Genomic DNA, 23,275 nt, shown 5'->3' with positions numbered 1-23,275 from the left:
TTTTGGTGAAAAAGCCCCCGATATGATAGATTTAGATTAGCGACGACATGTGTAGGAACGACTGGGGATCACTCCTGCTCAAAGCCACTAAACCTGGTCCTGCAGGCACCCCAAACAGTTAGGTTTTCAGAATACCCACAATGAATATTCATGAGAGATTTGCATGCACTACCTCATGAATATTCATTGTGGACCAGGTTTGGAAAGCACTGTGTTAGACTACCAATGATACAGCAGGCTCAAGGGATGGAAGGGGCCTACAAGTGGATTTGAGGGTGGGCGGGGAGGGAGTGAGGGAGGGTTGCAGCTGTAAATGCACCAATATTTTTGGATGGCGCCAAAATGGAAACTGAAATTTGGTCAGCCTCTACTTTCAGGTCCATCTTCACATGAAAATTACGAGTACAATCAACCAGGAACCTCAACAATATAGTGTAGACTAGAAAGCCAACTGTTTAAAGATTTATATACACAGCATCTCTTTGTTAGGCAGAATTGAATTATGCTGAATTAATTACTCCCAGCCATGGGCTACTAGAATCTTTTGCAATCCGAATTAAATTGTTCAAGATCATTTGCAGAATATAAGTTACATTTGTATTTACCGCACTTATCAAAAACACACGAAGATTAGAATTCTACCAAAAATAAAAGTGGCTCCAGGCCACATGATTCTGTTGGGTTCTTGATTAAACTGCATGAGCCAGGGTTTTCAGGTTAAAACCAGAAATGAAATGTCATGTTATATGATGATAAAATTCCTGTGCCAACTTTCATAACCAGGAAAAGCTACCAGTCTGAGCTCTTGTAGATGTTAACAAGAAAGCGTACTGAGCATTTAATTAAATCAACTTTGAATAAAGTCATCTTAACTTGGTAATTTTCTTTCCTTTAGTCATAGCAGATGAATCCATTACGGATGGGTTGTGTCCATCAACCAGCAGGGGGAGATAGAGAGCACTGAAAAACCATAGTGCCTCATGGCCAGCTAGCTCCATCTGCCTCTTCAGTATGTGAAGCATCCAAAGCAGTGTTACACCGCAAAGTAGAATAACATGAACTTTCCTCAGCGGATGAACGCCCCAGAACAGGAGCAGTAACACAAAGGAGGGACGAACTCAACCTCCTTTTAACAGAACAGAAATCCTGAAGACTGTTTTCCAACTTCTCCCAATGAGAGAACATATCTACAGGAAAAACTGAACACACAACATCATCAATCACAAAATGAATCACTGAGGGAGGGCTCATGGATTCATCTGCTATGACTAAAGGAAAGAAAATTACCAAGGAAAGAACCTAATTTTCCCTTCCTTGTCATCAAGCAGATGAATCCATTACGAATGGGATATATCAAAGCAATCCCTAGATAGGGTGGGAACAAGCCACACCACGCGCCAGCACTTGTGCTCCAAAATGCATGTCTCTCCTGGCAGCCACATCCAGCCTGTAATGTCGGGCAAATGAGAGCTTAGAAGCCCATGTCACTGCATATCTCTTGAAGAGAGAGAGAGCGCTCCAGTTTCAGCCCAAGAAGAGGAAATCGCTCTTGTGGAATGTGCCTTAAAGGCGTCAGGCAGAGGCCGGCCAGATAGCAGATATGCAGAAAAAATGGCTTCCTTAAGCCAACGGGCTATAGTGGCTTTAGACGCTGGAGACTCTCTGCGAGGATCTAACAACAATACAAAAAGGTGATCATAAGTCCTGAAAGCATTAGACATCTGCAGATACTGCAACAGAGCCCTGCACACATCCAAAAGGTGCAACTGCCCAAAAGATTCCGGAAACTCCTCCCTAGAAAAGGAGGGCAGATAAATAGGCTGGTTTAGGTGAAACGCTGAAACCACCTTAGGCAGGAAGGAAGGCACTGTATGTACCGTTACTCCGGACTCTGAGAATTGTAGTAATGGGTCTTGACAGGACAGCGCCTGGAGCTCAGACACCCGTCTCGCTGATGTAATGGCGAACACTGAAGAGCCTTTAATACTAGCCCTAGGTTCCAAGCCGGACAAGGGGCTCACACGAGTACTAGCCCTAGGTTCCAAGCCGGACAAGGGGCTCACACGGGAGGTCGGAGCCGAAGCGCCCCTCTAAAAAACTGTGCAATGTCCGGGTGCACAGCCAGGGAGAGGCCAGCGACCTTCCCCCGAAAACATGCCAAGGCTGCCACTTGAACACGCAGGGAATTATAGGCCAAGCCTTTTTGTACACCATCCTGCAGAAAGTCAAGAATCGGCGAGACAGAAGCCCGCATGGGTGTGATAGCTTTAGAAACACACCAAGCCTCAAACTGGCGCCAGATCCGAGCACAGGCAACGGAAGTAGAACGCTTGCAGGCCTGCAAAAGAGTGGAGATGACCTTATTAGAATAGCCCTTGTCTCTCAACTGCGCCCTCTCAGTAGCCATGCCGTAAGACCAAAGCGGCAGGGATCCTCCATGGTCACTGGGCCCTGCGTCAACAGGTGCGGTACCAGAGGCAAAGGAAGGGGAGCCTCCACCAGCATCCGCCGGAGGTCCGCATACCACGGCCACCTGGGCCAATGAGGATCACCACTCCTTGATGCAGCCGAATTCGCAGGAGGAGACGCCCTATTAAGGGCCAAGGAGGGAACACATAACAGAGGCCCAGGGGCCAGGGTTGAGCCAAGGCATCCAACCAACCCCGCCGAGCGAGGATCTCTCCGTCTGCTGAAAAAGGACGGGACTTTGGCATTTGAGCTTGAGGCCATAAGATCCGCTACGGGCGTTCCCCATTTGGCACAGATCTGAAGGAACACTTCGTCTGTCAGTTCCCACTCCGCAGGGTCGATTTGATACCTGCTTAGAAAATCGGCTTGCACGTTGCTCTGACCTGCTATGTGAGCTGCTGACAGAAACTGCAGATGTAGCTCAGGCCAGTGGCATATCTGAGCGGCCTCTGCGGCCAGTGCGTGACACTGAGTGCCGCCTTGTTGATTTATGTAGGCCACTGCTGTCGTGTTGTCCGACAGAACTCCGACAGCCAGTCCCGCCAGTCTTGTGAAAGGCCAGAAGAGCCTGGAATATCGCTCTCAGTTCCAAGCAATTGATGGACCACCCCGTTTCCTCGAGTGTCCACAGACCCTGGGCATAGCTTCCCTGGCAATGTGCTCCCCCAGCCCTTCAGGCTGGCATCCGTTACCACCAAGCACCAATCGGTAAGCACTAACAGCATTCCTTGCAGCAGCATGCTGTCTGAGAGCCCCCATTCCATACTGAGTCGGGCCGCAGGGAGCCACGTGAGTCTGCATTGATAATCCTGGGACATAGGAAACCATCGTTGAAGCAGGGCAATCTGCAGAGGTCTCATGTGCACTCTCGCCCATGGCACCACTTCCAAGGTGGCCATCATCGATCCCAACAGCTGGACGTCCCAAGCTCGCGGGCGAGGCATCCTCAGGAGCAGACGGACCTGATTCTGAAGCTTGCACCGCCTTTGGTCGGGTAGAAAGACAAACCCCGAGGCCGTGTCGAACCGGACCCCCAAATATTCTAGAGATTGAGAGGGGGTCAGGTGACTTTTGGGTATATTGACGACCCAGCCCAGAGATTGCAGTACTGAGACCACTCTGGCTGTTACATGATGACTCTCTTCTGCAGAGTCCGCTCTGATGAGCCAGTCATTGAGGTACGGGTGAACCTGAATACCCTCTCGCTTGAGAAAAGCAGCTACTACCACCATTACCTGGGAAAAGGTTCGGGGAGCTGTGGCAAGGCCGAAAGGCAAGGCCCGAAACTGGAAATGTTTTCCCAACACCGCAAACCGGAGAAACCGTTGGTGCGGGGGCCATATAGGAATGTGAAGTAAGCTTCTTTGAGGTCCAGAGACGTGAGGAATTCTCCTGGCTGTACCGCCACAATGATGGAGTGCAGGGTTTCCATGTGAAAATGCCGCACTCTTAGTGACTCGTTGACTTTAAGTCGAGAATGGGCCGAAAAGACCCGCCTTTTCGCAGCACCACAAAATAAATGGAGTAGCGACCGCAGCCGTGTTCGGCGGGAGAAACGGGGATCACCGCTCCAAAGTGCAACAAGACTTGTAAGGTCTCCTCTACCGCCGCCCGTTTGCAAGCAGTGGCGCATCGGGACTCCACAAACATGTCTCTCACCGGGGCACCGAATTCCAATCGATAACCTTCTCTGATCAGGTCCAGGACCCACTGATCTGAGGTAATCTTGGTCCACTCCTCGAGAAAGAGGGAAAGGCATCCTCCTACAGCTGTAATGGAGGAGTGGACCAGCGTCCCATCATTGTGGAGGACGGCCTCGAACTCCTGGCCTTGAACCTGTCGCTGCGGAGCTTTTGTCCGAGCGAAAGAAGTTCCTCTGCTGAAAGCGGGCACGTTGAGTAAACCCAGCAGACCGCCCCAGGCGATACCTTCTAGCTTCATGGAAGCAAGGTCTGGAAGAGGAGGGAACTACTTGACCCTTGGAAGAAGCCGCGGCCTATCCTCAGGTAACCGCTGGGGTTTAGCATCCCCCAGGTCTTTAACGATCTTCTCCAACTCCACTCCAAATAACAGAAGGCCCCGAAAGGGCTACTTCACCAGCCTTTGCTTAGAGGCCATGACAGCCACCCAATGCTGCAGCCATAGAAGGTGGCGAGTGGACACTGCCACAGACATCTGTTTAGCCGAAGCTCTGACCAGATCATAGAGGGCGTCAGCTAAAAATGACAAGGCAGACTCCATTCGCAGTGCAACCTCAGCGAGGGACTCCGCACCATCCACGGGCTGTTCCACTGCCTGTTGTAACCAAGAGAGGCAGGCTCGAGCAGCATAAGAACTGCAAACAGACGCCCTTAAGGCTAGGCCCAAAATCTCAAAGGACCGTTTTAGCACTGATTCCAGGCGCTGGTCCTGAATGTCCTTCAGGGTGACCCCTCCCTCTACTGGGAGGGTGGTCTTTTTTGTCACCGCCGTGACTAAGACATCCACTTTAGGCATCCCAAAATGGGCCAAGTGCTCCTCACTCAGAGGGTAAAGATGCCCCATCGCCCTGGCCATTTTCAAGGGCCCCTCGGGGTCAGCCCACTGAGCAGAAATAAGCTCTTGGATGGAATCATGCAAAGGAAAGGCACGAGCAGGTACTTGCCATCCACAACGGGAACAGCGCTTAACTCCCTCAGCAGCCATCGCCGAAAAACGGCGGAATAAAATTCAAAATGGTGACCGTGCCAAAATCACCCCGATCGGAACGTCGTCCGCGGGCCCTCCCCGGAGGAGCTGAGTACCGCTCTTACCTCAAGGGACCGAGTCTACGAGCTCCGGTCACACTGCACAGTAAGGAAAAGCCTCAGAAATAGCCACAACACCCCTGCTACAACTGGCAAACGCACAGGAACCACCCCAGGCAGAATCTTGAAGGAGCTGACAAGCTGGGTCCAACCCTGCTGGGAGATAGAGAAATACTGAGAGGCAGATAGAGCTAGCCGTCCTTAAGGCACTATGGTTTTCAGTGTTCTCTATCTCCCCCTGCTGGTAGGTGGACACAACCCCTTCGTAATGGATTCATCTGCTGCTGCTAAGGAAATGTGGGATCTGGGGATGGGGGTGGGAGATTATCAGTCCTTTAGGGAAAGGGGATGGGATTTGATAAACTGCCTTTCTGTAGTTACAACCAAAGCGATTTACATATCATATACAGGTACTTATTTTGTACCTGAGGCAATGGAGATTTAAGTGATTTTTGCCCAGTCATAAGAAGCTGCAGTGGAAAATAATTAGGTAAACAAAAACTTTAATCACAATTAAAAATTTTAGTTGATGTGCTGCCCTACTAAATTCTATAGCATGATAACTGCAAGATGGGTGTGACATGGGAGAAGCACGAGTGGAGCAGGGGTGAACTAAGCTTTGAGAATACTGTCAGTTATACGCATTATCTGCCACATTTCGAAGCATCTATGCATGCCACAGAGCTAGCGGTAAGTGTGCATCTAAAAGTTATGCATCTAACTGTGGATTTTAGCTAGCGTTCTATAAATGACAACTGTGTATTTGTCATTATAGAATTTGTGCTTAACGCATACTCTTTAGGTGTCTAACCTCAGGTGATCTGTACAGAATTACTCCCTATATGCACTGTGTCTTGTGTTTGACAGCTCCTTGTCCACAGTGGATTTTCACTTTAAGGTGATCTTGCTGGTTAAGATCAAAACGGCACCTGGTCAAAAGAAACCAGACAAAAAAGTTCCAAACAAAAAAAGTTCCCGACATAAAAGTCTCTGACAAAATAGACTCCCGACAAAAGGGCCTGATGAAATAGATTTATTTTTGAATGGTACAAATTTGAAGGGTACAAAGAAGTGGAGGAGCCATAAATTACTGAGAAAGTCCACAGCTTGTCACTTGAAAATCCTGGCACCTGTCTATGGCTTGACTTCACTATCCACACTTGGTATCTAGTGAGAATCATAAATCTGATTTGTTGTGGGGGGTTTTGTATAGGTTTTTTTGGGAGGGTATTTTTTTTGTCATGGTCTGTTTTGTTGGGGTTTTTTTTGTCGTTTTTTTTTTTTTTTGTATGGTCTATTACGTCGGGGTGCCGATCAAAACCTATCACAGTCCAGAACTCAAAGACTGTGAAAAGGAGCTCTTGCACCGAGGTAAAATGCATACAGTGCATGGAATCCAAGCACAATTTGATCTGCTCAGTAAATACCCCATGCATGAATAGGTTTCCACCAAATGCAAGTTTACACTTTAGTGTTTTACCTTTGCTTTAAAATATATATAACTAGTTAGTGGTTTCACATCACCATGATAATCACTCGGAGATTAGCTGTAGCTCCACTTTTGAAAGAAGATGGGCTTCACTCAACCAATTCATTATTGGTTGGTGTAAACCGCTTTGTTATTGTGCTAGGAAAAGTGGTATATTAAAACTAATATATCACAAACCATACTGAAATACTGGATTTGGCCAAGGCCTACTATCGTGCCATAAGAAAGCTGTCAAGATACATGAAATTGAACTTGGAATTCAAGATCTTTCCGCATTACTGGAGGATTCTCTGTCTGATGTTTCTAATCGAGGGACATTGTCTCATTTGTATTTGAACAAGATCTTAATGTCGTAATTAAACTATATTTCAAGAATTCTCATATACCATTCTGTGGCCACAGAGTATGGATATATCCGGAAGTGACAAAGGCCGCGCAGGACAGAAGGAAGTTGTTTTTGGCTCTTAGAGAGGAGACAAAGGCTTTGGGTGCATCATTTTGACTTGCATATCCATGTAAATGTCTAATCCGTTATTTGGGTATTAAGTGTGTTTCTTTTGTACCGGAACAATTGTAAACTTTTTTGGATATGAAGAAACTTTCTGGTGGACCGAGGGAAACAACTGATTAAAGCAAAAAAAAAAAAAAGGGTGGGATTAATCAGGTTAAGCTATTTCTTATATATTTTTTTCTACTTTAGTTTGATCTCCTCATCTTTATACCACTCCCTTCATCTTTTTGAGGTCTAAGGAAGAGAGCTGGTGATTATTTTCTTTATATTTCAAACTTTGTTATAAATTAAAAAAAAAAAAAAAAGAAAGCTCTCAAAAACCAATCAAGTTCCCTCCTCAATAAAAAATTTGAAAAGTAAACCAGACCATCCGTAGCTAAGTATCTAATGCATTATATCTAATTTCAATGCATTATACTCACAACAATAAGCCTTTGAGGTTTCAGTGAAAAGTAAAAATAGCCTAGCACATATCTGCATGGGAGGATCACCGAACTAGAAGATCAATATACGTACAGTTTCTAGGCACAAGGTGGTGACTTTTTCCGTTCAAGAAGTCAGAGAAAATACTTTCTTACTGCCACTATTAAGTAACTTTGGGACAGACACAGATGGAGGAGATGAGAGCAAGGGAAGATGACCAAGGTAAAGTTGTGCTTGTGCTGTATGGCAAAGGGAGAAAGATTAAGCCATCTTTACCTGCCCGACTACAAATACATTTGAGAGAGCAGCCAAATGGAAGCCCCCCCCCCCCCCCCCCCCCATGGAGACCATTTCAGAATCACAGCTTTCCTCATTCTCAAGAAAAACGCTTCTAAGGTTACCGACTTTTACCGCTTCATGTAAGTGTGAAGGTACCCAGAAGGGATTCTGCTCAAATATGCATACTATCCCAAAGTCATTGTAGTGAAGTTTAAAGACACTTCCATAAAAGATGGTGGTCTAATTATTTCCCTCATTAAATTATAGCTAACAGGAAAATGTCAATTAAAAATGTCTACAAACGTTTTTACTGTTTCTTTATTTTATTTTACCATTATATTGGTTGTTATTTCATTGTATGCTTGGCTACGTGCATTTACTTTAGAAATTTGTTAGGTAGTATATCAAGATGGCTCCTTGATGAGCATTGGAGGTGCTGAAGAGCATTTGAAAGCATGATGGGGGAGTGGCTCTGAGCTTGTAAAGAAATTATCTTTAGACGTTTTTTTGAATCTGTATGACATTTTAATACTATACTTCTTCAGCACTGTAGGTGTAATCGCCATAGTGGTTTTGGAAAAAAATGGAGCATCTAAAGTTGAGACCTTAAGTTGTAGTACCCGAGGTTTTGAGACTGTGAAGGCATCTTGTTGGTCTTTTAATAAGGCACTACAGCTTACAACGACCAAAACTGGTTAAGTTAGGTGCAAATGTCTTAGAAAGACCTTATCAATCTGAAATACAACTAAAATTGCACTAATTCCTTTAATGTTAACTCAATGAACTGGATGTCCAGTGTGACAGGACTCCAGTGACAAAAATCTAGGGGACCAATGGAAAACTAAGCTAAGCTTAGCGCAGTGGTTTCATTCTGCTTTAGTACAAACGTTTGTGTGAAAATAACTTCTGATGAAGCAAGGATTTAACACACACAAAACACTAAGCTCCGCAAAATGAAGGTGGACATACATGTTAATGAGATGAATTACAGAATTACTGATGTAGCAACTGCCTAAATTTTGAAGCAGTTACATGCTTCAAAATTTTAAATTTCAGGTTAGTGTTGAATCTTGACAGTTTTAACTTATTAGCTTTCAATGACGTTAAGGGGGGGGGAGGGGAAAAACAGCCAAAAAACCTAAGATCTTGGACTTCCGGTGGAGCCTCTATGCAAGCAGCTCCTTCACTCTACCTTCTCAATTTGAGCCACTGTGGGAGTCCGAAGTGGTGTGGGACCCAACTGCGAGGAAGTACTGTCAGTGCTTGTCCACTACATGGCTATGCTGCACATCATGAAAGGAAAAAGCACTCCTTCGATAAAGAAGCTGCATGCCAGCAAGGCACATAAGCCGGGGGGGGAGGGGGAGGAGAGCAAAATCCCTACCAGAAGTTCACCTGCAATGGAGCATAATATAAATCAACTTATGCATCCAGCTTCTCTCTTATATAAGTGCATAACTATGGAACGCACTGCCTAAAGCTGTGAAAACAATCCACAACCATCTTAACTTCAGGAAATCACTGAAAACTCTCTCGTTCAAGAAGGCATACCCCCCTCGGATCCAACTTAAATGCCTACATCCTGCGACACAACAAAACCATGGACCGTACTGGACACTTATAACCATCCCTTCCTTAAACCTTTGTGCTTTAAACACGATACTTTTATGACTTCTCTATTGTGTATTTGTATTCAACCGAACCGGAGCTCACCTCCACGGTACTGTGTAAGCCACATTGAGCCTGCAATTAATCAGATGGACACCTAAGAGAACTGATTCAGACAATTCCATGGTTTGTGTTGCAAGAATTACTTGCAGCCAATTTGGAATCGCTGATATGGTGATGAATTGGAGGTGAGACTGGCACAGCTTGCGGGGAGAGAGGAGTGTCTAGCGGGGAGAGTCAATGGGGTGGAAGGGGCACAGGAAAAGCTGAGCTAGTGGCTCTGTTACACAAGTTCAACCGTGGAGTGAGGTGAAGGACTTAGAGGGACTGTCCTTCCCCATGTTTAAACTTGTACAGCGCTGCGTAACCCTGGCAGCGCTATAGAAATGCTAAGTAGTAGTAGTAGTAGTAGAAAATAGGCATCGAAGATCCAACCTCATCTACAGAGGGTGCACAGCCTATACCATTTAATTCAGATTTGCTTAAATCTTTGGACTATAATAAATAGCATGTGGCACTCCCATTTGGGAAAAAGGTTCAGGGGAGGAGGGGGGGGGGGGGGAAGTGGCTGGCCTGGGGACCTCTCCCAACAAGAAAGAAGAGATCCAGGTAGTTTCCACGGAAAAAATGTAACTTGTCTCAGATTCTCCAGAGGGCCAGAGTGGTGGTACTCAAGAAAAAAAGTCGCACTGCAGAAATCTGGTACGTCCACTCGTAACAACCATCTAATTCTACTGTTGATGGATTGCATAGTTAGAGCGAAGATGCAGACGCAGATCTGAGTTACTCCACAGCAGATAGACGAGAGAGAGTCCCTGGAGATGACAACGGCAGAGGGAATGCTAAGTTACACACCAGTGGACAGAGGTGGACTGGAATAAAGCACTTTGGTTGGTTAGCCACTACGTCAGCTGATATGTGAAGCCTTAAGGCCTCGGTTTGAGGGCTTCATTTAGGACTAGACAGACTGTATAGACTGTATTTTTGCTTTGTATGAATGGCACCGTGTGGTTGCAGCGGCTCACGGCTGTGCAGAGGAGGGGATGGGGATGAGGGAGGGAGGCGAGATACAAGATGGTTAACAAAAAACCTTGGTTTGAAGGTGGATTGGGAGGGAGGGTTTCCCCAGGGATGGGTATTAACGTATATGGTTATATTTCTGCAAAAATACTAGATGCTTTAAAACATGCAGCTTAAACAATTTTTTTTTTTTTTTTTTTAACAAACATATTCCCCAAAAAAGTAAGCATTCACAAAGTGAATAAAATCAGCAAAGTAAGTAGCAAACGAGGGGCTCTTTTAGTAAAGTGCATTAGGATTTTGCAATTAATATAGATAACAGCAAAAATTAACATGCAGTTAGTGCAACACTAGTGTGTTAAATGCAGGAGGCATGCCAGTTAACACAAGGGCATCACATTACATACCTGGCCCAATAGCATCGACCTTGGCATGCAACACAGTACCTGTGCATTAATGATCAACGGTACATATACCTTTGGCATTACCATTATTCCTGCACCCTTCCCCCTCCCCCCAACCAGTTCCACTGAATTTCTCCACACCCTGGACTACACTATCCAAATCCCCCCACCCCTTGCCTGGCCCTTCCGCTATATACAGTCTTTCCCACATATATCCAACCCATTCTTTATTTTTTTTAATTTAAAAAAAAAATTTTATTCAATAAATTCAGCATTACAAATAACCGTAGTGATTAAACATTAACACTCCTTCATTGACAGTTATCATCAACATCCCCTCATGCCTATCTCTCCCCCCCCTCCTCCCAGCACTATGGCAGTGGTACCAGTACATCTCTCAAATGTTCATATGTTTGCCATACTTTCTGAAACACTTGAAGTTGCCCTTTTCTCAGAGCTGTCAATTTCGACATCTGATATAGATAGTCCACTTTGCGTACTACCACCTGCATAGATGGGACCTCCAGTTGCTTCTAGGCCCTTGCCAAAGACAATCTAGCTGCCACAAAGATTTGAATAGCCAGCTTGTGGCAATGTATCTTACTTTTTGCTGGCCGCGAATGTAGTAGACAATATTCTGCCTGTCAGGGATATTCCACCTTTACTACCTTCTTAACCATCTCAAGGACCTGCCGCCAGTAGGTCTGTACCTTTGGACATTCCCACCAGATGTGTATGAATGTTCCCCGATCCCCACATTCTCTCCAACAGGCCGCTGAGATCTGCAGGTATATCTTTTGTAATCTCTCTGGCGTATACCACCACCAATACAACACTTTGTATCCATTTTCAACCAACGGCTGGGTGATGGAAGGCTTTAACAAATGCCTATAGCTACTTGCCCACCATTCCGCGGTGTAGTTTCTCTGAAGTACTTCCTCCCACCTTCTAATATAGAAGCCTTGTGGAGTTGAGAGAAGTAATAGTGCCCTATACAGCCGTGTTATACTCCCCCTCCCCCATAGCTCTTTCCAACCCAGTTTCTACCAATTCCTCCCTTGCACGCCTGAGAATATAATTTCTACGACATTGATAGTATACTAAATATATGTCCTCCAAACTATACTCCTCCTGTAATTCCCCAAAGTCCTTTATTTCTCCATTAACCCAAAATTGGCCCAACCTGTATAGCCCTTTATAAACCCACTTCTGATATATTTTCTGCGCTTTCCCCAGTGGAAAACTCAGTGCTCCACTTATAGCCATCTGCAAAAAGTACTTTCTTTCTGGGAATACCCTTTTTTCGTATTTGTAGCCAGGTATGTAGCAGATGGCTAATCCCCACTGGAACCCTCCGCGCAGCTTCCAATATATCCCTCCCCGGCATCCATAGTATGTCTCCCAAGAAGAGTGTATCCATCCACGCTCTCTCCCAGTGCAGCCATTTCTTACTGACCCCCGGATCCCACTCCACCAGTACCCTTAACTGTGCCACCTGACAGAGATAGAAATTAGGAACTCCCATACCTCCCCCAGTGGGCATTTGAAACATCATCGTCCTGCGTACCCTAGGTAGCCTCTTCCTCCAAATATACACAAACATTTTCCGATTTAGCTGTTGAAAGAAAGCCCAGGGAATTGGGACTGGCAGGGCCAGAAATAGATACAATAGCTTTGGCAGTAGCATCATTTTTATTGCATGAATTCTTCCCATCCACGATATCGTGAGGCTCTCTCATCTATCCAGGTCTGTAAAAAGCTCTCACTTTCCTAGAGTAGATAGCCTGAAACAGACTCTTGATCGCGTGATCATTACTCCTAAATATCTAATAGACTTATCTGCCCATTCAAATGGATACATCTCCTGCAACATCTGGGCCTCTTGATGGGGCACTGTAAGATTGATTTTAAAGCCCGATATAGCCCCATACTGGGATATCAGCTCCATTGCCTGCTTCAATGCTCATTAAACTGTACAGCGCTGCGTAACCCTAGTAGCGCTTTAGAAATGTCAAGTAGTAGTAGTAGTATTTTGGTTGGGCCAAGGTCATTAACATATCAGCAAAGAGCATGATCTTATGTTCTCATTTGCCTCTAACCACCCCTCGTATGTTCACATGTTCCCTAATCTTCTTAGCTAGTGGTTCGATCGACAGTGCGAATAACAATGGCGAGACCGCACATCCCTGTCTCGTTCCCCTGCATAGCTCTAACGGTTTGGTATATGTGCCATTTATCTTTCACGGTTGCCAGCGGGTTGGTATATAGCAGCCATAGCCAGGACCCTACCTACCATACCTATCTGTTTCAGTACCGCAAATAAGAATGACCCTTGAACCCAATCAAATGCTTTTTCTGCGTCTACTGAGAATAGGATTACTGGGGTTGCCTCATCTTTAACGTATTGAACAACATGCAACAGGCATCTAATGTTATCAAATGTTTGCCTGCCTACGATAAACCCTGCCTGATCCTCATGTACTAACCTTGGCAACAACCCCTGGAGCCTGCGTGTCAGTATTTTAGTGAATATCTTATAATCTATATTTAACAGCGATATCGGCCTACAAGAGCCACATTGTGCTGGGTCTTTACCCGGCTTCAAAATCAGAACTATCTCCGCCATTCTCCAAGAGTACGGCAGCTCCTGCAGGTCATCAAAGGAGACAATCACCCTCAGCAGTATTGGCACTAACCATTTGGCATATAGTTTATAAAATCGAGCGGGAAATCCATCTGGACCCAGAGCTCTATTGTTAGGAAGATCTGCAATTGCCCCTTCCACTTCTTCAACAGTCATATGTTCCGATAAGTTCTCCAACTCTACCCCCGCTATTCTGGGAAGATCCACCTCCTGCAGATAATGCTCCATTTCCCCCCGGGGATGCGGCCTGTTCAGATTGATACAGCTGACTATAAAATTCCCAAAACACTTCTTGTATTTCATCTGTTTGGGTAACTTGTTCTCCAGCGGTATTATTAATACTGGATATATCATTACGCTGTGTTCGTTTTTTGAGCTTGTGAGCCAAAAGCCGGCTGGCTCTATTTCCAAACTCAAAATGTTCTTGCTGCACTTGTTGTAGCTGCATGGAAATGTCTGTCATCTGGACTTCATTAATTTGTGTCCTAATCTGATGTAATTCTTGCTCCTTTTTGCTGTCGGGTCTGCTTTATGCGCTCTCTCAATGTCTGCCATAGTTGTTCTAAAAGTAGTCTCCCTCCGTACCCTCGTTCTATTGAGATGAGCCTGCAATGCAATAAGTTGCCGTCTCAGTACCACTTTTAGCCCTTCCCATAGACTAGCAGGTTGCACGTCCTCTGTATCATTAAATTTGATATATTCCCTTATATATTGTTCAATCACAGCTATATTCTGCGGATCCAACAGCAGCGCTTCGTTCAGACGCCAATGTCTCTGCCCTTTACTCCCGCTTCCCAACTTCAGAGACATGCTCACCAGGGAATGGTCTGATCAATTACACGGCTCAATGGTCACCTCCCTCACCCTACCCCTTACAGCTCCATCGCCCAACCAATAATCGATCCTGGAATAGAAATTATATTTAGGAGCATAGTGCAGCTCCCTCCACAGATCCATTAATCCCCATCATGCCATCCAGGCCTTTAAAGCTGCCCTGTCACTCTTATCGTAACCCCGACACCCGAATTGTCCACTCGGGGATCTATTGTCAGATTTAGGTCACCCCCCACCAACAGTTGGTCCCTTGCATATTTTTGCATGGTCTTTTCCATCTCCCCCCAAAACATCCTCTGACCCTCACTGGGTGCATAGATACATATCATAGTATAATATACATTGTATAAAGAGGCCACCATCAACACATCTCCCTGCTGCATCCTTTACCGTTGCATGTATATTCCAAGGCAATGCACCTGATAGAGCTATGAATACCCCCCTCTTTTTTTATCACCTTTACTTGAGGCACATTGCACTATAGGAAAATGCCCATGCCTAACCAAATATTCATGACTCCTTTTTAGATGTGTCTCTTGGAGAAACACAACATCCGCTTTTAAGCGTATCACTTCACTGAACAACTGCTTTCGTTTTTGCGGGGAGTTAAGGCCCCGCACATTTAAAGATACACATTTATACATCATACTACTACTACTACTATTTAACATTTCTAGAGTGCTATAAAGTGTACGCAGCGCTGTACAAACACAGAAGACAGTCCCTGCTCAAAAAGCTTACAATCTACTAGACAAAAAGTAAAGCATTTAAATTTAAAATATTTAAGCAGTCACAGGAGGACTGAACATGTTGAAGGGTGGTCAGTGTGATTAGGTGTAACTCTGGTTGGAGTAGTGGGAGAAGGTGATAGAAGAATAGAAATGGGTGAGGTAAAGTAATGAGTGGGTTGATAGGGAGGTTATATAAGACATGTCACTCTAGGGGTGGGTGGGATTAAGTCTAAAGCAGGAGAAGGTATTCTCTGCAGCCTGTGAGATGGAAAATGCTCTCTGAAGCTGCTGCTATAAGTTGTTAGTTTTCTCTCCCTGAAAGAGATCCAAGCCACACCCATGAAGTTCAAACTGCCTTTGGGGAGGGTGAGGGGAGGAAATGGCAGTGCTTGATGAAAAAGAGAGCTCAGTTTGATAGGAGATATACTATAGGATGTCATTCTGAGGCCAGGCTAAGTCTAAAGCAGGAGAAGGTATTCTCTGCAGCCTATGAGATGGAAAATGCTCTCATATCATAATAACATCTTATGTTTACCCCGCCTGTCAGACCATCACCATGTGCCAGGAAGACCCTCTGCCCCAACCCAACCCCCCGTCCCCTCCCCCCCTCCAATATATCCCTCCTAACCACTAATACACTTCTCCACCCTCCCCGCCCCATTTATCCATAGCACGCCTTCTGTAAAACCTTAGGGGCTCCTGCAAATTTGACCCATCCACTGGCCTTTTCATAGAGTCTTGGAGCTGCTTCATGGTAGGCGGCCTGCCAACTGTTGGCACTGCAATCTCTTGCGCCCCACACTCTTTGCCACTTCGGGTGGGAGCTCAGGCCATTGGCCAACCGATGTCCCCCCGAGTTTGGACGACCTCATGTGCTTCAGCAATTGATTTGATGCAGTTTCCCATCTTTGTAAAAAAACCAACGTGAATGGATGTCTCCAGCAATACCGAATTCCCAATTCACGCAATCTAGCTGTTACTGGTTTCAGATCAGCCCTTTGTTTCAAGGTAGCTGTCGCCAAGTCCTGGTATACCTCCACATGAGTCCCACTTAAAATCATCAGCTTGACGTGCTGCTCTCAGCACCCGTTCCTTCAGTTTAAAATCCTGGAAACAAGCAATGATATCTTTTGGCAGATTGTTTCTGGTCGCTCCCAACGCTCGGTAGGCTCTCTCCAGAATTACTTTTTCAGTGCAACTGGTGACTCCGTTGTAGAAAGTAATGAGCTGACCACGCGTTGGACCACTGATTCAGTGTCTCAGGCAGTCCACGGAATCTTAAATTACATCGTCTGCTCCTATTTTCTAATTCCTCTAACTTATCGGATACTTGTTGTTGCCCAATTCAGATGTCCGTGATCTGCCTGTCTAAGGCCCCCATCGCCTCTGAGTGGTCATCTAGTCTGCCCTCCGTTTCCTCCATCCTGCGGCCTAGTTCCGTTATCTAGCCCCGCAGGTCCACTCCCAGGGCGGCCAGATCAGTTCCTACTGCCTTTAGGTCTGACCGAATTTCTTGCAGCCAGATTGGCAGCTCCAGGAAGCCACCCTCACCTTGTTCCGCTTGCTCTGGTGTCTGAAACATATCCTCACTGGATTGCTCTCCAAAGAGCTCATGCGTGCCGGGGGCTTCCTTTTCCTGAGCCGCCATGTTCTTTTAGGTCATGTCACTCACAAACGGGAATTGAGAGAGATTTACCGGCTCTCGTTTCTGCATTCCCGCTCGCACTCTCTCCCCTTAATATAACTCCAACACTCCAATTTAGCCAGGTTTGACCACCGCAAATCAGGGGTATTTGCTAAATATGTTGTGGGTATTCCGGAGCACGGCTCTCAAGCAGCCATCTTCTCTGATGACGTCACTTCCTCCCCTACCCAACCCATTCTTGACCTTCTATCCATCTCCAGTAGTCCAGTCTCAAGACAGGGGCACGGTCTCCCTCCATTCCTGTTTCAGGTTCAAAATGGTGTCGCTGACTCCTAGGGGTAATCTCATGGTACTACTGTTAGGAAACAGCCTTCCATATAAAGCATTGGACACTACTATGATTCCTATGAGCAGAAAAGACATGCAGCTCTGCATATATAATACTTGAAATTTAACATGCGATTCGGGAAGGGATTAAAAAAAAACAAAAACAAACAAAACACACACACACACATCTTAGAACACGATCCAATTGGGGTTAGCAACCCCATTTTGAAACCAGATTGAATGGGAGCGGAGAAGAACTGCTCCTATCCTTTGCCACTGGACCACCAGGTCTAGACTTTGGATGTTCCAGAGATGGATGGTGGTAGCAGAAAGGGCTTGAACAATGCGATTGTTCCTGCTCTCCATCCATTCTTAACATGGGCCTGGGTCTCTGGAGGTGGTTATTTTACCTCATATGAAAGGTGTTCCACCCTCTTTGGTCACTCTTCTTTGAACCTTTTCTAATTCTGCTCTATTCAGCGACCAGAATTAAGTGCAATACTCAAGATGAGTTTGCACCATGGAGTGATACAGAGGCATTATATTACTGGTTTTATTTACCTTGTTTCCTTTCATAGTAATTCCTAGCATCCTGTTTGCTTTTTTGGCCACCGCTGCAGACTGGGCAGAAGATTTCAGCGTATTGTCTACAATGACACTTGGATCTTTTTCTTGGGATCTGACTCCTAAGGTAGACCCTAGCATCAGGTAACTAGGATTCAAGATTATTCTTTCCAATGTGCATCACTTTTCATTTGCCTGCAATAAATTTCACCTGCCATTTGGATGCCCAATCTTCCAATTTCCTAAGGTCTTCCTGCAATTTTTTCCACAGTCCGCGTGTGTTTTGACAACTTTGAATAGTTGTGTGTCAACTGCAAATTTTAATCACCTCACTTGTTCTGATTTCCAAATCATTTATAAATATGTTAAACAGCACCGGTCCCAATTACAGATTCCTGCAGCACTCCACTATTCACGCTCTTCCATTGGGAAAAATGGCCATTTAACCCTACCCTCTGTTTTCTGTCCAATAACCAATTCCTAATCCAGAAAAGGACATAGCCTCCTATCCCATGACTCTAAATTTTCTCAGGAGTCATCAGGAACTTTGTCAAAAGCTTTCTGAAAATCTAGATACACTACATCAAATGGCTCAACTTCATCCACGTTTGTTTATGCCTTCAAAGAAATGAAGCAAATTGGTGAGGCAAGAGTTCCCTTGGCTGAACCCATGCCAACTGTATCCCACTAAACCATGTTAGCCTACATGTTCCGCAACTTTATTCTATATAACAGTTTCCACTATTTTGCCAGACACTGAAGTCAGGCTTACAGATCTATAACTTCCCAGATCACCCCTGGAACTCTTTTAAAAATCAGCATTACATTGGCCACCCTACAATCTTCAGGTACTACGGATAATTTTAAACAGGTTACTGATCACTAACAGCAGATCAGCATTTCATGCTCAAGTTCTTTGAGTACCCTTGGATATATGCCATCCGGTCCAAGAGACTTATCACTCTAATTTGTCAATTTGGCTCAGTATTTTTTCTAGGCTCACAGAGATTTTGTTCAGTTCCTCTGCATCATCACCCTTGAAAACCTTTTCTGGTCACGGTAGATCTCTTACATCTTACACATTGATTTGATTACTTTATTTTTTGTCTATTAGATTGTAAGCTCTTTGAGCAGGGACTGTCTTTCTTCTGTTTGTGCAGCGCTGTGTACGCCTTGTAGCGCTATAGAAATGCTAAATAGTAGTAGTAATCTTCTTCTGTAAAGACCGAAGCAAAGAAATCACTCTCTCCACTATGGCCTTGTCCTCCCTGAGTGCCCCTTTTGCTCCATTATCTAACTGCTCCACCGATTCTCTCACAGGCTTTCTGCTTCTGATGTACCTGAAAAAGTTTCTACTATGAGTTTTTGTTTCTGCTGCAAGTTTCTCTTTATATTCACTTTATTCTTATTAATGCTCGGCATCTAGCTTGCCAGAGCTTATTTTCTTCATTTGGATCCTTTTCCCATTCTTTGAAGCATGTTCTTTTGCCTCTAATAGCCTCTTTCACTTCATCTTTTAACCATGCTGGCTGTTTGCTAATCTTTCTACCTTTAATAATACATGGCATACATCTAGTCTGGGCTTCCATGATGGTATTTTTAAACAACGCCCATGATCGATTTAAAGTTGTAATCTTTGCAGCCAATCATTTTTAGCTTCTTTTTAATCATTTCATCAAAGTTTTCCACCAACCAAATTTTATAACTACAACCTTAAGTTGTTATGATAGCTCATTAAAAACAGATCTGTTGTGTTTCCACGAAGAGTGGTATACCAAGTCAATAAACCACCATTTACTGCTAGTTAGAAAACAAAAAGCCCAGGTCAAGGAGAATTTGTTCAAACTAGCAACAAAATTCTAAACAAAATATACTTCTGTAGATTTTCAACTAAACTTTTAGATGAAATTCACATTTTAGTTTTTAAGTTACACTGGGGCTCATTTTCAAAGCACAAAGTTCCATAGATTACTATGTAACTTTGTAAATGAGCCCCACTATGTATTAAACATTCCAATATAGTCATATATTCCAATTCATGGCAAGATATGTAACAGTATTTGATTTTTAGTCAATTCCACTGAAAACTAGTAAAGATCTGCTGTACCTGCAAAGTTTATTTTCTAGCTATTAACATGCAAACTCTGACAGACAAACCCAGGTCAGGGAGTGCAACTCACACATTTTAAGATTTTTAAACCAAGGCAAGAAATTTAGAGAAGGAAATTAATTGAATGTTGAAGGATTCTGTTACAGCAAAGCCTTTACTAACCAGTTAAAGACAGAAAGACCAAGTAACAAGGGATGTCTGAAAGGGATTAAAGGGCGCTCTCACCTGAAAAAATAAATAAATAAATAAATAAATAAAACGAGTGGCTGCTCCTCAAGGTTTTTTTTTTTTTTTTTTTTACTAGATTTCTTCTCCTTCCTCACTCAGTTCCTCAGAGATGGGGAAGAAGAGAAAGACTGGGCAGCAAATTTCTCCATCTGTTAAACCCACAGTCCGGGGTCAATGGATTTTCATTTGGCCTTCAGCACACCTGAAAAAGCAGAGGCCCATGAAGCAGCTGGGGAGCGCTCTGTGGACAGAGGTTACGCCGAGTTCCAGTGGCTGCTCTACCCTGCCGCAACCCTTGCGAGACCCAGATGTAGTACCCAGACGTACGCGGTTGGAGGAAAAAGTGCAGGGTGAAGTCAATGAACCAAGCAATGCTTCTGGAGAGGTATTACTAGAGATCAATGAACCAGGATAGGGGAGATTTCACCAAATGTCTCTGGAAAGGGAATGGAATTTTGGTCCTCTAAACCTGCTTCGGTTTCTCCTATTGCCTCAGTCGCCTACCAAAGGCTATCTCCATGGTGCCTCAAACTGACCTGAAACTGCCTAGATCAGGTAAGGCTACTTTGGAGGATATTTGTCAGGGTATGTGTAGAATGGAGGCTTCTCTTGCTTCTACTATTTCACGAGCTTCAATATTTTCAGAACAGACTGTGACCAAACTGTCAGAACTAGAATGTCTAAGTTACAGCACCAGATAGGGAACTGGTCCACTCAGTTTTCAACCAGCTAGTGGATCTTTTGTTAAAACATTTATCTATCGATGCTTTGCTTGAAGATGGAAGCTCCGGGAAATCAGGGCAGAAGTAAAAACTTGAGTGTGTTTTCCCCCCCAAGACAAAGTCTTCTACCTCTGCATGACCTCTGAAAGACTTTAAAGACCAGGAAAGCAGAAGAAATTGGAATTTCTAAGCTGTATTACTTGTCATTGGGGGAAAGAATGGAGAATGTGGAAGAAGATGGGACTGGATTCAACAGTATCTGTGGCTAGCTTGAATATTTCAAAAGGGTTGCTTTGTGCTAAAGGTGATACATCTTTAAGAATTACTTAAGTTTAAAGATGTTTCCTCTTGTGTTTCCATTTTCCTGATGGTCTAGAGGCACAGGTGCAGAGGAAAGCTTGTTTTTTCTTTTTTACAACTTAAGCATTGACATTAGGTGCCACGTTTTCCCTTCATTTCCCCTGCGTCTTGTAAGCTATCAGAGGAACAGGTATTCCTTTGTGGAACTACTACTTTTCTTGCATCAAGTTTCCTCTTAAAAAGATTTCCTTTTGGGTAACTAGGTTAGTGAGTATGAGCTATGATAATATTTAAGGCTGGGCACCATGTAGCTTGATTTTCTGTATTACAAATGTAATTTGTTTTATGATATTGGAGGTTAGCATCTCCCCTCCCCCCCTTTCTTTTTTTGTGGACTATGCCATATCTTGATCTTTCATTTCTTTATTTGGAAATTTCAATTAAAAAATTATTATGCTACATTTTTGCACCTACCACACCTTAAGTGTATGCCCACCATCTGCTCTGTATTTAATACACAGGGCAGACACCTACCACACAGATCCATATTACACACCTCACTCATCCGGGGGTTCCCAGGTAGTCTGGGAACCACAGGCTTGGCGCAAACCCTTTCCCTCCTGCCCCATCTGACTCACAATTTCATAAGGCGTCAAAGTAGTAGTACAGCCAGGGTCATCCTTCTCTATAAGCACAATCTCTAATCTAGCTGCTTAACACAGCTCAGTATAAGGGGCCCTAAATGAAGTTTGTTTAGCCGTAAAACTTTCAGTTTGAAAAACAGTAACAAAGATAAAGTCCAGAAGACTTCAGTTAAGCTAACGTAAAAGGGATTCTCAAAATTATTTCATCCCTATAGAAATATCAGCATTTGCAGCTTTTGAAAACACCTCCTGTTTAGAAAATCTCAGTAAATTGGATACTGTTATAATCTCCATAAACAGAAACCCCCGGATATACGATACTTGGGAATTCAGCATGCCCTCAGGAAAGGGATTTAAAAAAAAAAAAGCCTTAATAAAATATTAGAACCAAAAAAGGAAGAGACTCTTAGAATAAGATCCAACAACAAAATAAAGAAAAATGCAAACAAGTAGATATTTTAAAAATGTAGTTAAAGCTGTTTTAAACATCTAACAAATACAAACCAAATATATAGCTAAGTCTGCCCATGGATTTACTGGCAAGTGTTGTGCACTTCCAGATGAAGGCCCTGGGTTGAATTCCTGAGGCAGGACTTGGCTCTTTGGGACTCCAGCACAGGCAGTGTTCAGTTCTGGGGTGAGAGGTTTTGGGCATTTCAGCTATTACCCACGTTTCTTAATCTTATGTTTTATAAGAATGACTTTGGATATTTCTTAAAATTAAGATTATTGACTATAATGTAATTCCACCCGGTTAGGATATCTCTTTGCTCTGTGATCCACAAGTTAAAAGCAGAATAGAAATCACAGATTAGAAGAGAATAACCAGGCTCTAGGTCCCTGTAAGAGCATTCTGGAGGAAGCAGTCATGTATGCCCCCTGCCAGTTGCTGTAGTAGCTGGTCTAATTAAGTTGTGAGAGAATACATTGAAAGAAGGTATGCCTGGATGAGCAATATATTACATTTTTCAAAACATAAAATAAGGGGGACAAATCTGGGTAGTTTTGAAAGCAGGATCAATGTGCTTTAGTTCAAAAGGAGGCCAGTTCCATGTCTCCCTCTACAGAGCTGGAAAATCCCAGAAGCCAGGTCCCTTCTTGTTTTGGCACCTGGGTGCCTAGAATTCAGAAAAGCAAAAGGAAAACTACACAGACCAAAAAAAAAGAACATTTAGACTGGTGCCTTAAGTTTTCTAAACATATTTTTCCAACCTTATATTTCTACCATAAAAGCTGCACCAGAATAGTGTCAGGTACTTTATGGGTCAGGGTCACTATAGCAGATTTGGAGGGTCACTGGTTACTTGCCTTATAGCTAATTATCAGTCACACTGAAAGTGTGAAAAATACAGGTCTAAGTCTTCATCTCATGATGTAATATAGACAAAAATAATAATAATTCATCAGTTTTACAAATTAGTGTTGTGCATAGGTAAATTTACCAAGCAACCTGTGCATACAGCAGAACAGACTGAAG

General features: G+C 44.0%; 1 protein-coding gene across 1 annotated transcript in view; it reads right to left on the bottom strand.

Moving 5' to 3' along the window:
- Positions 1-23,275, bottom strand: part of YTHDF2 (YTH N6-methyladenosine RNA binding protein 2) — a 37,378-nt gene that overhangs the window by 5,710 nt on the left and 8,393 nt on the right. The window lies entirely within an intron of this gene.

The sequence above is a fragment of the Microcaecilia unicolor genome, chromosome 11 (genome assembly GCF_901765095.1).
Source record: "Microcaecilia unicolor chromosome 11, aMicUni1.1, whole genome shotgun sequence".
NCBI lineage: Eukaryota > Metazoa > Chordata > Amphibia > Gymnophiona > Siphonopidae > Microcaecilia > Microcaecilia unicolor.
The sequence above is the reverse complement of the archived record's forward strand: the minus strand, read 5'-3'. Positions and strand labels throughout refer to the sequence as shown.